The sequence below is a fragment of the Camelus ferus genome, chromosome 9 (genome assembly GCF_009834535.1).
Source record: "Camelus ferus isolate YT-003-E chromosome 9, BCGSAC_Cfer_1.0, whole genome shotgun sequence".
Classification (NCBI taxonomy): domain Eukaryota; kingdom Metazoa; phylum Chordata; class Mammalia; order Artiodactyla; family Camelidae; genus Camelus; species Camelus ferus.
Window position 1 is genome coordinate 25,673,755 of NC_045704.1, and position 14,505 is coordinate 25,688,259.

General features: G+C 47.9%; 1 protein-coding gene across 1 annotated transcript in view; it reads right to left on the reverse strand.

The window, feature by feature from the left end:
- ZNF536 (zinc finger protein 536) overlaps window positions 1-13,442 on the reverse strand; it is a 276,649-nt gene extending 263,207 nt beyond the window's left edge. The window contains 1 exon segment of the mRNA XM_032486222.1: window positions 12,942-13,442. The gene's annotated coding sequence lies outside the window, so the exon portion shown is untranslated.
- Between the last annotated feature and the right edge of the window lie 1,063 nt (window positions 13,443-14,505).

Below are 14,505 nucleotides of genomic sequence, written 5' to 3' on the forward strand. Positions count from 1 at the left end.
ACGGCTCTAGTCAAGAAAATGCACATGAGTTCACAGGATGATAAATATTAGCATGCTTCTCCAAGTTCAAGTGAGTTGTCAATAAGACAATTAAAGCAGCATCAATAATATGCACTGTATGTTATTATCTGCTATTCTAAATCCCTGGCTTTTGTGATCTCTGGAAAACAAAGGAGGACAGGCAGCAGTGAGACAAATACTTTTTTGCACAAGTGAGAGATGTAATTCTGCATTAATGTAACAGCACAGGACCTGGGGTGGGGGGGGGGGAGATGGCGCCTTCTTACATACTGTCTGAAGAACACGGGGTGATGAAGAATGCGCTAGGTAGAAAGGACTGCGACAATGGAAAATTAGCAATCCTGTGTCTAAGGCGGATCAATCACTTATATCACGTGGTCCCAGTCAATAGGAGCCTGAAAAAGTACTAGCATTGACCTTAATCAACTGACAATCGGTACTCGGAAATCAGAAACTCTAGTCTTCTAAAAGAAGAGGAAGCTAAGTGAAACTTTGGGTGAAATTAATGAACATGAATTGAGCATGGCCCTTAAGAGTGTGTGTGCATGTGGAAAATAAAACAGGACAATGATATATATTTACATGCATATACACATATATATGTACAATATGTACATTCATGCACAGATATGCACACATATTTTCATTTATATGAAAAACCATATAGGATGTTGCTGAACTGGAATTTGCAATGAACCATCTCTTGAATGCCAATTACATGGCAAAACTTTTTCATTGTTCCCTAAGACAAAAACCTACACAATGCCATCGCTATACATCTGCAGAATCAAAAATCTATCTTCCTCCAAAAATAACTTGCAAGGCATTAAATGCACTGGAATGAAAGTAGGCATTAAAACTACTATTTGTTGGCACTTTGTGACTTAGGATTGAAGACAGAAGTTTTCTCCAAATTAATGAGCCAGATACAATAGACCAATGTCAAAATATTGATTTTATTTTATTCTACCTATTGTCGGCACTCTTCTATTAGTTGGAGAAAAATATAATTTTTTCATTAGCGTTCTCATTTGTTATTGTTACATTATTTGCTATTTATTATGGAAAAGAAATCTTGTGTCACTTTTCAAGATGAATATAGAACAATCACATGGAAAGTCATGACAGAGACCAAAATAAAACACCAAATGCTTCCCAGACAATTTTTACTATGGGCTGAAATATTTCTTAAGAGGCAAAGAGAGGACTGTTGGTTCAAATTTCATAAAATGTATATATAAATTTAGATCTATATTTACATACATAGCTAAAATATTCCAACTAAAGCTTAGAAATTAAAATGATTATGTTCATGCAGATATAGCTTACTTTATAATAATCCAGCTGGTGAGTGGACAATAGCCAACATATCTTCACAGAGTTGAACAGATGAAAAGGGGGAATACCGCTTACCAAGGTCAGTTCCTTTATTCTAAATAATTATTTTTTATAGTGCCCTTAAATTTTTTTTTCCTCTTAATTCATCACAGATTTTTGCTAAGGAAGGGGAATATTTAAGCAACTTTTCTGGAAGTGTAATAAAAGTCATGCATTTGTTTCCATAATTTTTCTTTTGAGTCATTTACATTTTAATATTTTACATCGAAGTTACAATGATGTGAAATACGATATCTATGCAGGATGATTCGGAATGTTTACTGTTATTTAATGAAATTTACTTAACCATTTAAAACCAAATGATGAGGAAAAAAAAGTTCAGCATCCAAAGAGCCAGGACATACTTCATCTTGCACTAGAAAATTAAACTAAATTAAATGTAAAAGTTACTACTGTAATCATGTAAGCAATAAATCAAAAGGGCCAGGCATGTAAATGTGTACTTTCAAGTTCTACATCAGAAAGTCCTATTTGGACTTACAGGTGACATAAACAAGTACCTAGTTTTCCCGCCACGCTGTCCCTTTCCTGGAAGGGGATGGGGTTCATGACCCCCAGAAAGAGCTGGGAGGTGAGAACTTTCTCCAGATCCCAAGACATCTGAATCAAGTACAAATTCAAGGTGTCCCCGGGGAGGCAGAGGCCGCCCAGGGGAGGCAGAGGCCCCATGGTGGCATTGTCCCTCATCACCCCAGCACTTTGCACACTGCCTGACAAGGACACACACTTGGAAGGGACAGAGAGAAGTGTGTACCCACAGTGGCCATGTCTAGGAAAGAAAGAACTTTGAGATGCTGATGCAAAATTCAAACTTTACAGCCTCCCTCCTCTGAGGCTGCAGGAAGTATAAGCCAGTCTAACCAAACCAAGTAACAGGTTGGTGTAGTCAGGGGACACCCCCTAGAGTTGGGGCGGGGGCGGGGGCAGGGGCAGAGGGGAGCCAGGCATCACAGACACATGTGTGAATCTCAACAGGACCTAGAATATAAGCGAGCTTTATCATTTTTGCCTAACTTTCTAACTAACTTCTCTACATGCCTGGTGCAAAGTGGATGTTCAGTGGATATTTGTAGAATGAATGAATTATATAGGAAGAAGAACAGATGGAGGGCAGGGAGGAAGGGCCACTTGGAAAAAAGATACTGATTTTGGATGGCAGAGAAGGTCACAAGCAGCCAGTGGATACCCTCCAACAGAAGTGCCCCTCAGTGGGCTGTGCTCACAGCCGACTGAGGGAGCAGGACCAGCTGGAAGATGTCTCCTTCCCCATACAAAGAAAGAAGACTGCACTGTTCTTTGGGGAGCAGGGCACGACCAGCTCCAGCCACCCTAGCCTTCTTTCTTCTCCTCAAACCATCAAGATCCTTCTAACCACAGGGCCTTTGCACATGCTATTTCCGCTGCCTAGAAATTTTCCCTCCCCTTTATTTAATTGGCTCCTGCTCACCTTTAGTCCTACAAGAACATCACTGATCACCTCTTGAAGAGGGGGCTTCCCCACAGCCCTCTGTCCCCTTCCTTCAGAGTCTTCATGGTCACAGTGGAAATGATAAGTATCATGCCTCTCTTGTGACTCTCTCTAGGGCAGCAGGAACCATGGATGTGGGGTCCACTGCTGTGTCCCCTCACACCCAGCACAGTGAATACCTGCAGGATGGACAAATCTGAGCGAAGGAAGTGCAGAGCATGGCGACGCTGCCCAAAGTGGTGTGACGAGAGGAGTGCGACAGGAAAGCAGCTGCTCCATCACACACAACTCGACCTGAAGAAGCGACATGGTTTGTGAGGCTCAGAAGCCAAGGGGCTCAGAAGTCCAAGGGGCACTTCAGCCCACCTGTCCCAGGCACAAGTCCACGCAGAGGGAGCCCAGCTATCCCACCTACCAGCTGTGACCTTGAGCAAGTCACACCATGTCCATGTGCCTCCTTTTCTCCATCAAAAGGCACAGCATGTTCTAAGGATTAAATAAAATGATATCTTGCATTTTAAAGCCCAAAGCCACCTATGTAATAAGCACTCAATAAATACTAGAGGTTTATTTACAGGACCTGATCTTGGCTTTAAATTTCCTGTAGGAAGATGGGATCCTGTTTCTCAATATGACATCACTAGGGTACTCTCCAAGGATGGCTGGCATGTGCTTTTTGTCATAGAGTTGGGACTCCCTCCAGTGAGAAAAAGCCACCCCAGAATTCCACCCTTTCCCCAGTAGGAAAAAGTAAAGGAGTTACGTTTGACTCCCCCCACCTCTCTCTCGGGTGACTCATCTTGAATGCAATGGCCACAAATTCAACTCATTAATTTTTTACTTCATGCTCAAGCATTTGTCTCCCTTGAAATCAGTGTGTGAGCATATGCAAGTATGCAAATTAGGTGAGCATCTGATGTACATACATGTGTGTATGTGTGTGTGTGTGTGTGTTTATGTGTGTGTGTTAAATCTGGAACCTGGAACCCAGAAAATCATCCTCACTATCTTCACTTGAGCTTTTGTCTTGATATAACAGCCCCAAAGAGATTCTACTCCCGTTGATACCACCAATCTGCCTAGGACACAGCATACATTTAATACGTATTTTTTTCAAAGATAGATTGAATGAATGAATGACGGCAGTGCCTCCTGGGAGCCTCTGGCTTCGATCCAGGGCAAAGATAAAAAGCAGGGCCCATAATGTTCCCATCAAGATTCCCACAACCAGTGTGGGGCGCGTGTGGTGTGGGTGTGTGTGGCCTGGAAACAGAGCGCTAACATTTGATGGATTGCAATGAGAATGTTTGTTTAGTGAAGACTCAAACCTACCCCCACCCTGTATCCTTCCATGAACTCAGCTGACCCTTTAAAATGCATCTTCTGAAACATATAGGAAATCAATCAGCTGATAGTTATTGATCCCCAGGTAAATAACTCCAAAGACCAGCCAGGAAAACAAAGGAGGAATGACACTTCACTAGGCTCTGCAAATGAGTGATGGCTATAGTTCTTGGTGGGGTTTTTCATTCCTAAAATATTTAACAAAATATATAGAACCAGTAATAATACTAGTTGGCCATTTGTTGAATAGCTAGTCTCTGGACTCACTAATTAATCATTTTCTCTTTTAATCCTGATGACTAATTTAGGGAGGAAAAATTATTCCAATTCCACTGATAAGAAAACTGAGGCTTAAAGACAGAAATGCCCTGCTCGCAAACAGCTTGTAAGTGGTGGAGCTGGGTGTCGAGCCTGGTCCCAACCGACTGGTCCTGAGCTCTTTATCACTGTGTTAGGCTGCCTAAAAACAAAACCCAAAAAAATGCTTCTAGCTCTTTCTCATTTACAAACTTGATGTTTCCAGCTCAATGAAATAAGCATCTTAATCATGGAATGAGGGAAGAAACACCCCTGAAAATTAAATAATGCAAAAAAACTAACTTATAGATATTGACATATCAAGCAAAGCATGCACTATGTAACTGCTGCAAAAAAATTTAATTAGCAAATAAAATGCACACCGAGAATTCCCCCTCAGACACTCGTTCTGGAGCAAAGATACAGTGAGTAGAAAGGTTCACAAAGTTTCCTTGTGTTAATCTAAGGGTTAACAGTTGGCTGATGCTAGCGATTAATGAAAGGAGGGGCCCTGGCTCCCCAGGGCAGCAACGATTCAATTCCCCTGCCTTTGAGAAGGAGACGGACAAGCACATATATCTACACATTTAAGTACAAATTATCATATTAGAATTTTGCATGGAATTCTGCTCAGCCCTGACTCCTAGAGAAACAAGCGCTCCATCCCCAGCCTCCCCAGGCCGCCCAGCCCCTTCACAACAGCCTCCACAGGAGGCCAGCCTCTAGCAGAAGTGAGTCAGAGACAGATTCTAATTCGAAAGTCTGTCCCGAGGAATGAAGCAGCTGGAAACCACTCCTTCTTCAGATCAATGAGCAAATTATTTTATTGAAGGTGGTATTTGGAGATCACACACAAAAATTACACAATTTTTATCTGAGCAATATTATCATGCAAAGGGAGAAAAAAGTTCTTCTGAACAGCAGACCCCCATAGTCCCCAAGATCCACACATGGGCCTGGTGTTTTTCACCTGAGCAGCCAGGCTCCTAAGTCAGGCAGAGCCGGCAGTGCCTGGGAAAAAAAAAAAAAAAAAAAAAAAAAAACCATCTCATATGGATCGAGCTCCTGTCAACCTTTAGAGACAGGAGGGAAAATGTGAGGATCAAGTTGCTGGTATGACTGAGATAAAAGGGCAGGATGTCAAAATGCAGCCAGTTCTTCAGGGAGGCTTTGAAAATGGTACATACTCTAATATCTGCAATATATGACTTGACCTCACCAGACAGCCATCACTAAAGAATAAACATGCCAACAGGCACAGCATGAACATTCCACCCCCCCGCCCCCCCCCACACACACACGACAGGCATATCACCACTCCTTGCATCACAGAAGCACTGTCACGGGAAATGCCAATCAGATGACCAGATCCTAGATGAGCCCATCATTTGTCACGCACTTAGAAAGCCACTGTGTCTTCCTTGGGGTGGCAGCAGTTATTAAAGGGGAAATTGCCACCTTACAGCCTTAATCAATACATTTTTAGATGATGCAAATGCTCATGTCATCTTGTCTGTATTTCTTCTGCTTCCAAAATATGCTAGATGAGAATTTCAAACGGGACTGAAATTCCGATGGCCCCCCACCACCAAACTTCAACAAAAGCTTTTTCAGCATACTTTCAGAATTCTTGGGCAAAGGGTGCGACAGCTGAAAAGGAGGAAATGGGGGGTGGAGAGGGGGGAAAGGAATCAAACAAAACAAAACAAAAAACACACAGAAAATAGATATTAAGTTGTCAAATCAATGATCTTAGAAAAGAATTGCAGACAGGGTGTCTGGTGTTCTGCTTAAGAAATGGTGCATCCAAAATCCACAACAGCTCCTGGTAGGGCTGGGCTTCCGATGGCTCAGAGCTCGAGTCCAGGGTGGCCGGGAGGACTCGGGGAGACCCTGTGGCCGCACGGACCAGCGCGGAGGCGGCCCTCCACCATCGGGGAGGTTTCGGCTGCGCAGATTAAATCCTTTCAAGTCGGCATGTGGCCGCTTTTCTCCCTCCCCACATTCCCACACTGCACTTTTCCACCTTTTGAACTCTTCTTGGGCTATTGGAGCGGGATTGCCACCCACCAGCGCTGACCCTCTTTCGGGTGGAAACGTTTGTGAGTAAAGTTTCTCAGATGCTGCAGGAATCCTGCCCTGAGTTTAATTGCCAGAACCAGCCATGTTTCATCAGTGAGATGCTCTCTGCTCGGGTGCAGATTTAAGGCTGATGAAATAGCCACTCGGCATCAACAGATTACAACCCCCAGACTGGGAGCCCTGGTCCAGGGAGCAAAATAATTAAAGCACTTTAGCTGTAATTTCGACAAGATTCCCCACCCCCTTCAGTAGGGCTTCATAGAAATGACAGCCTTTCGGTAATAATTTGGAAGGCTTTGCCTGACTTGACTTTAACAGATTTCAGCAGAGAATTTTAAATTTTTTTAAAAGAACAAAAAACTGTTTGTGTCACTTTTTTCTCTAGCCAATAAGGAACAAGTGTTTCCAGATATTTCAAAAGATAAAATTAAACAATCAAGCTATTCCAAGAGATTGAATTCCATATATAATATCTTACGTGGTCTGTGATCTGCTTGCTTCTCCATAGTTGATACAGTTTAGCTGATACCGTTTCCAAATATTTTCTCCCTCTTGAAAACAAATTTACAGTAATGCATATGTCCTCCAAGTAGCAAGTTCTGGTTTACATTTTTAACTTCCATGTGAAGGGCGAGTTAATAGGACAGGAAGGGATGATTGTGTTCCCAGTCCTCTCTGAGCACTGCATGGGGAGGCGGTGGGGTGGGGAGGGTGGGTGTGCAGGCAGAGTCAGCAGTGTGAGCTCCGAGGCCAGTGAGGCTGGCTTCCAGTCCTGGCTCTGCCTGGCTAGAGCTGGTGGCTGCAACAAGTTGTCGCACCCCTCAGTGTGCCCGCTGGAGAAACTGCGCCAAGGGATGTCTGCATCCATATAATGAAGGCGGCACCGGCATATCTATGATTAATCTCAATTTTAGGGAGTTTACAGGTTGGCTTTTACAACCTATGTAGGGCTACTTCATTCTGTTTACGTGTACTTGTGAGTGTGTATTTGATAACAAAACCACAAAAGGCTAAAAAATCGTGAAGGGGGCTGATGGTCCCAAATGGATGGAGAGGGGGAGGTATGGAATGAAGCCGTGGGGAGCTGGCTGACCAGCCTCCAGGCTGAAGAACCAGCAGCCAGGGAGACAGGCAAGAGACAAGCCCACCTGAATAATCAAAGTCCAGCTAAACACAGCTCAGATAATCAAGGCTGTAATGCCTTGATAAAAAACTTGCAGGTTAATGTCAGCTCAAGCCTACGGTGATCATTTTTCCTGTGTCAAAATGGCAATTTATTTCCTCATTGTAAAGCTACAGAGTAAGAATAGGTAGGTGGAGAAGAAGGACCTTACAAACCGATCTTCCTTCTGTCATCTCTTAATGCCTCGGAAGCATTTAGATGGCCTTCCTGCCACTACCCACCTTGAGGCCCATGTCCCTCAAAGAGAGCTTGCTCTGGCTGCCCTGGGCCTTCTCTACCTGGTATCAGGAGGCTGTGGATGAACTTCTTGGGTCAAGGATGGAATCTCAGGGGCCTCGCCGTGAGTGTGCCCCCAGGAAGGGCAGCTGGCTGTGGGTCACGGGAGGTGCTCGGCAGCACGAGGAGCATTGAGCGTGACAATTCCAGAGGCAGACTGGGTAGGTTCTAATCCTGGACCCTCCACCCTCCTCTCTCAGTGCTGAGGTTCCCTGCCTGAAATTTGGGACAAATGTAAGACCTGCTCATAGAGGGGTTGTAAGGATTACGAGTCGAACACTTGGAACCCATGCCTGCCACATAGTAAGTGCACAAAAATAAACCATAGTCATCATCCTGCCAGCAGGATGCCCAGCCTCAACTCGGAGCCTAAGAGCTGTTGCTTGCTACTTCTTGCTTTGCATGTCACAGTCAGGGAGCCCAGAAACACAGCTCTCACTGGCGGGGCCGTTGTCAGGGTGTAACTGACATAACACCAGTCAGCCTTGAGCACCACACCTCCTCTCCAGACACCCTTCCCCCAGGTATTCCTCCACTATGGAAGTCCTCCCCGCACTTCTCAGACCCCATCGGTCTGCTCTCACTGGGTGCAGGCTCTGGTGTCTCAGGGCACTGGGGGTACGTCTGTCTCCCCACCAGCCTGTGCACTCTCCAGGGGCCAGACCTCCCTGTGCCCCTTGAGACGCTGGGGCAAGGCCTGGCACATGGAATGTGGGGAATAAGCCGGATTTCCTTCCAGGAGATGGAGGGAAATGTCTAGAGGCATGTTTGATTGTCATGCCGCAGGGGTGCTACCGGCATCTAGCAGGTAGAGGTCTAGGACGCTGCTAAACATCATTATAACACACAGGACAGACATGCCCAGTGTCACAGCTGAGGAACCGAGTTGGCCTAGAGAAACAATGTCCAGCCTAGTCTGGCAAGTTCCACCAAAGGCCTCACCTGAATCTTGTCTCCCAGGGCAGATAACCCTGCCTCCAGCACACCCAGGGGCTGTGAAAAGCCCAGGGCTCAATGCCCTCTGTAGTAGACAAAACCCCAATGTAAGAGAAACCAAAGACCTACAGTGCTTTTTTTTTAAAAGTGAACGTTGTAGGGGCGGCATCTTCAAGTAGCCAACAGAGCTGGCCTAAAACCACCTCTGATCTCTGCACAGTGAAGCCCCCGTGGCAGACGGTCAACAGAAGCCTGCCGGTGGCACAAACTGGACAAGAAGTCCCCACTCCCACCCCAGGCACTGCTGGTGCCCAAGCCAGGTGGCTTGCTGGGTGGCCCAACTTCCTGAGGAGGCTTCCATCCACACCTGCCTTCAAACGGCAGTGGGGGGAGGATTACACATATATAATATATATATACACACACACATACACACACACATACACACACACATATATATATAAAATTTAGGAAAGGTGGTCTGCATTCTGTTGGATCCATCTTCTGAGCAGCTATGTGTCCCCCCCACCCACACACACTTTGTGATTCCTTCAGCTATTTTAGCCCTGACCCCTCCACTGTGCACATGCACTTACAAACTCACAAACCTACCCTGGGTGGTGCAACTGTGGGTGAACAGGAAATCATCTCGTAACAGGTGCTTCTTAGCAGGATCACCCTCCCCAGCACATGCACACACATACACTCACAAGCACAAGTGCCATATACTCACACTCACACACACACACCAGCTTCACCACAACCTAGATGCTGGTAGGCCACTCCCTGGCTTAGCTTGGTATGACTGCACACGTGATTTCCTAGCTTAGCTTGGCTCTCCCTCTCTAAGGACACTCAATGCCACCAAAGGTGGCCCACACAGTCCAGACCTTGGAAATCAACCCTCTCCTTGACAAAAGGTCCAACAACTCCCAACCGGGTACCACACAACCAGGTGAGACACAGAGTGAGCCCCATCAGTCAGACCTTCCACCCCCACCTTGCCCTGCGATTGCTCCTTCTGCCCCCCACCCTCCCCGCCAAGTCTCTCTGCTGTCCTGCCATGGCACATCCTGGAGGGGACACGTCCTGGAGGGGATATGTCGATGTACACGGCAGGCATGGTTTCACCAAGAAAGCTCCTCAGCTCACAAGCCCTACTAGCAGAGGTGAGTCTCTCCCATGTCAGTGAACTGGCATCTTGATTTGAGACTCCAAAATCCAGCCTTCACAGCCTGGGACATGGCATCAGGCCACCTGACAACCAGCATCCTTCCAGCCCAAATCTGTCTCAGCAGAGCTGAGCTGAGCACCCTCACCTGCTCTAGGTCCTGGCAGAGGGGTTGTGGGGGACTTCTGTTCTCAGCACGGACAAAAGTTGACCTGCAAAAAGCTCACTTCTGTTTTTAAACTTGCGTCAAGTCTCACTTTAAATAATGCTGAGAACAAAATGCAAGCTGATATTTCAGCTTACTTAAAAGGCTTATTAAAAACACTAAATCCAAAGACGTTAAAAAGCTATAATTGTCCTCATTCAAACTGGAAAAATAAATCTATTTGCTTTCTTCTTTTATGATCCTCTTCCAAAAAAAAAATAAGTTCATCTATATTCTCATGAGCATCATTGCTGTCTTTTTTCCCCCTCCATTCAAGGCACTTTAAAAACACCTGTGCCATTCACAGCCAACTTTTGAGCAAAAGACAACCACGTTTGGGGAAAGCTGTTTAACTCTGATTTCCTTATGCCAGAGATAAGCCTGTCTTGCTCAAAAAGTGAGATGGAGTTCGGAGTTCATTTAAATGGGCTTGTGGATTTTATAGGTCTGATCTGATTGAAATTTCTTCGGTTACCTAAGGCAGAGTAGACAACCTAACCCGTCAGCTTTTTGGGGCTCAGCAGGCAGTGATTCCATATCTCAGCACTGCCTTCAGCACCTAATGGGCATCTGTGGTTAGCAGAGCTGCGCATCCTGGCCACCTCCGTGTCCTTTCCCATAATGGGGGTTATTGGCCTCCGGCCTGGACCAGAGCAGCATGACTGCCATTCCCCATCCTGCCCAAAGTCTTCCGTGAAGACAGCCCCAGAGAGCAGTTAACTTGCTGAGTTGTGAGGATCTCAAGCCTGCTCAGAAGTTAAGCACTCCAGGCACAGAATAAGATGGGTTTTCAGAGCAGTGGTCCAAGAGAATGCAAATGTATTGAAAGCGCTTTCTCCAGGTTTTCCGTAATTACCATTTATGTCTCCAGGAACTGTTTCCCCGAACCCAGTTTAGGGTGAAAGCATTTTAGAGACTTTCTCTGCAGATGACATATGAGGTACTAACCTTTTTTCATATGCCCAGATGTTAAGTTCATTTTCATCACATTTATGCAAATTTCATTTGAACAGTAAATCAAAAGAAATCTTAAATCATCGTACACTATTTAAAAATCCACACTAAATCCGGTTTACTTGCAGTGATATTAACATAAAGTCACAGTTAAAGGACTGAAGGTAGGAAGCAGATGTCACAATCCCTTCTTCCATGCAATGGCCCCAGAGAGACCCAGGGTCCCATCCATCCGTCAGATCCAAATGTCTCTGCCTGGTCACAACTGGCTTCAGGTTTTACCAGCTTAAGGGTATTCTGTAAATTGAAGCTTTCTAAAAGTTTTCCAAACTTTGGGAAGACAGGGGTCCCTCAGTCCAGGGGCCCGTCATCCATGTTAGTGTCTGGACTGAAGCACTACAAAGTTCAAAGGCAGGGGCCCAGTAGTATAAGACTTCTGGCAGGTCGCTCCCTCCTCAGTGGGGGGAAAAGTTAATTCCTAGGGCTCTGCGGGCCTGCATTTGTCAAAGCGCTGGACGTCAGTGCTATCATTACCAAGCAAATCAGCCAGGCGGTTAATGGTGGAATCAGGAGACATTTGCACTCTGCTATCAGAATGACATCATAACTAAAGCAGCCTTCAGCCAGAAGCCCTAGGCTCTCCCTGAGCAGAGGCCAGAGGGCTGCCTGCTGCCCCCCTGCGACTCCCCAGGCCAAAGCTGAGTCCCCTGCCCCTTCCAGTCAGGGTGGTGGGCCCTGTCCCCAGCAAGTTCCCTAACAAACAGGAACTAGGGTTACAGTTTTCTCCCAAGAAAATCGACTTTTCCCCCAGGTTCTGAACACTGTAAATAATAATAATAATACATTATTCTGTATTTTTTAAAAAAAATTTGAGATACGATAAAATCATTTCCCTGGACCTGCAAGGGCTGGTATTTTATGAATGCAGCTATAGAATATGGCTATTTTGGCTATAGAATTTATGGCATTTCCAACAGAATTGTCAATCTCTCGGTGACCCTGTCTTTAGCAGAGAAACCCTGCACTCTCTCCATCGAGCACTAGAAATAAATGATGCTGGAGAAATGTGGAGGGGGACCTAAGGGAGAAGCCCTTCCTGCTCTAGTTGTGCCTGCTTTTCTTTCTTTTTAAAGCACAGCTGATCACACACACGCACACAAACACAAACACACACACAGCCAGAGACACAAACCTTAGAATAATGGGGGAGGCATTTGGCGACGAGCTGCATTCGCGGCGCGGCGCGACAAGCAGCCGACCCGGCTCGCTCGCTCGCTCGCAGCTCTGCCCTCCACGGCGGCGGGGACCAACTACCCGCCCGAACCTGAGATGCCCAACTGCACCGCGCCCCAAAGATCGCCTCCCGAGGCTCGCCACAGGTACACGCGTGGCCCAAACACCTCACCTGGCCCAAGAACTCGGGAGACAGAGAAAAAAAAGTTGTGCGAGCTGCCAGCCGGGAGCCCCGGAGCCCGCGGCTGCAGTCCTCCCGCCAGCAAGCAGCCCTCCGCCGAGGACCGCCCATCAGCGCGCGGCGCCCAGGCACCTCGCTCGCCTGCTTTGCGCGCTAACCTCCGGCGCGCCGAGGCCACCGCAGGGCACTTACTTGGCACTCGCTTTTGAGCGTGCAGGTCGTCGCAGTTTTCACTTGGGTTTTCAAACAAGTTTCAGGGAGGGAGAATGAGGAAAAAAAAAAAAAGGAAGAAAAAAAGAAAGATCCAATTATGCTAATGGGCTCCGGACTGGGAGGCGCGCGTCGGGTCTGACGCCGCTACTGTACGAGTTCTCGGAGCAGCCCCAGGCCGGGCAGATTTATGGGGGCGCGTCACGGCTACGCCAGGTCCCGCCGCCGGAGCATCTCGAAGTTAATTAAAGCGGTAATGTCCACTTTCCCGGCGACCCTCCGTGCGCGGGTTTACTGTTTCACCAGCCAACCCGACCCAGGCGGGGGCGGGGGCGCTCTCCCCGCGCCTCTCTTCCTTCCCTCTTCTTGTTCCCCCTCTTTTTCCTCTTTCTTTTCCCCCCTCCTTTCCTCTCTTTCGTCTCTTTAAGTCGCCTGCCTTCCACTCAGTGAACAATGAACAAAGATGTGAGTGATGGGAAAAGATCGCCCCCTCCCCACCCCAGCAGGGAGCAAAGCCGGTCTTAAAGTAAAAATCCAGTTGCTAATATCAAACTGGTTAAGAAAACAGTGCGTTCCCAGTCCAACCTCCCCCCCATACACACACACGCACGCACGCACGCTCACCCCACCCCAAGTTCACCTAAGCCCTGGCTGGGGGCGGGGGCGCAAGGCCAGGGCTCCAGGGGCTGCCCGGGACACCGGGGACACCGGACACTCGGGGTGGCGAACACTCGGGCCAGCTCGACTCCCGCGCCCCTCCCCGCCTGCCCTCCCCTCAATCCCCTCTCAGTGTCTACACCGGCCAGCCGGGCCCCGCAGTCCGCTCGGGCTGCCCGGCGGCCGGATGCGCTCAGCAAACGCGGCCCCTGTCGGATTTTTGCTAAACTGCACAGCGGCGGCGGCTGCCGGGAGAAGGCGCAGGAGCAGCCGAGGCCGGCACCGCGCGCGCACTCACCCCGCCCGTCCCCCTGCCCCTACCCGCGGCCGGCCGGCCGCCCGCTCACACCCTCCCGCACCCCCGTGCGCCCACCCGCGCCCGCGGACACACTGGGCGCCCGGACCCGCAGGCCAGGACTCCGCGCAGCCGCTGTATTTTCTGCTAAAGTGAAAACGAAGGCGGCTGACAAATCACGTCTCCTGTGAGGCACTCGTTAGACATAACAATATCCGGCAAACAAAACCCAGCCGCGGCTGGGACCCGCGCGCGGGGCTGGGACCCCGCCCTGCCCCTCCTCGGCCCCCTACTCTTTGCTCCGGCCCCTGCCGTCCCCAGCCCACCCCTAAACGGTCGTCCTACCCTCTACCTAACTCGGAGGTTGTATGCACGTTCGCCAAGAGGCGGACAGTAGGGACGTTCACGATACAGAAGTGAGAAAAGGAGTGGGGGTTGGGGGGAGACAACTTTCCACCTGTCCCCAAAGAAAGCCCTGCAGGATCTTCCTCAGAACAGAGGTGTGGGGACAGATCTCTCTCTGCCCCGCATCCCCTTTTCTTTCTTTTTTCTAACTTCCCGGCGCCTCCATTTCTACCTTCCACTTCACATACT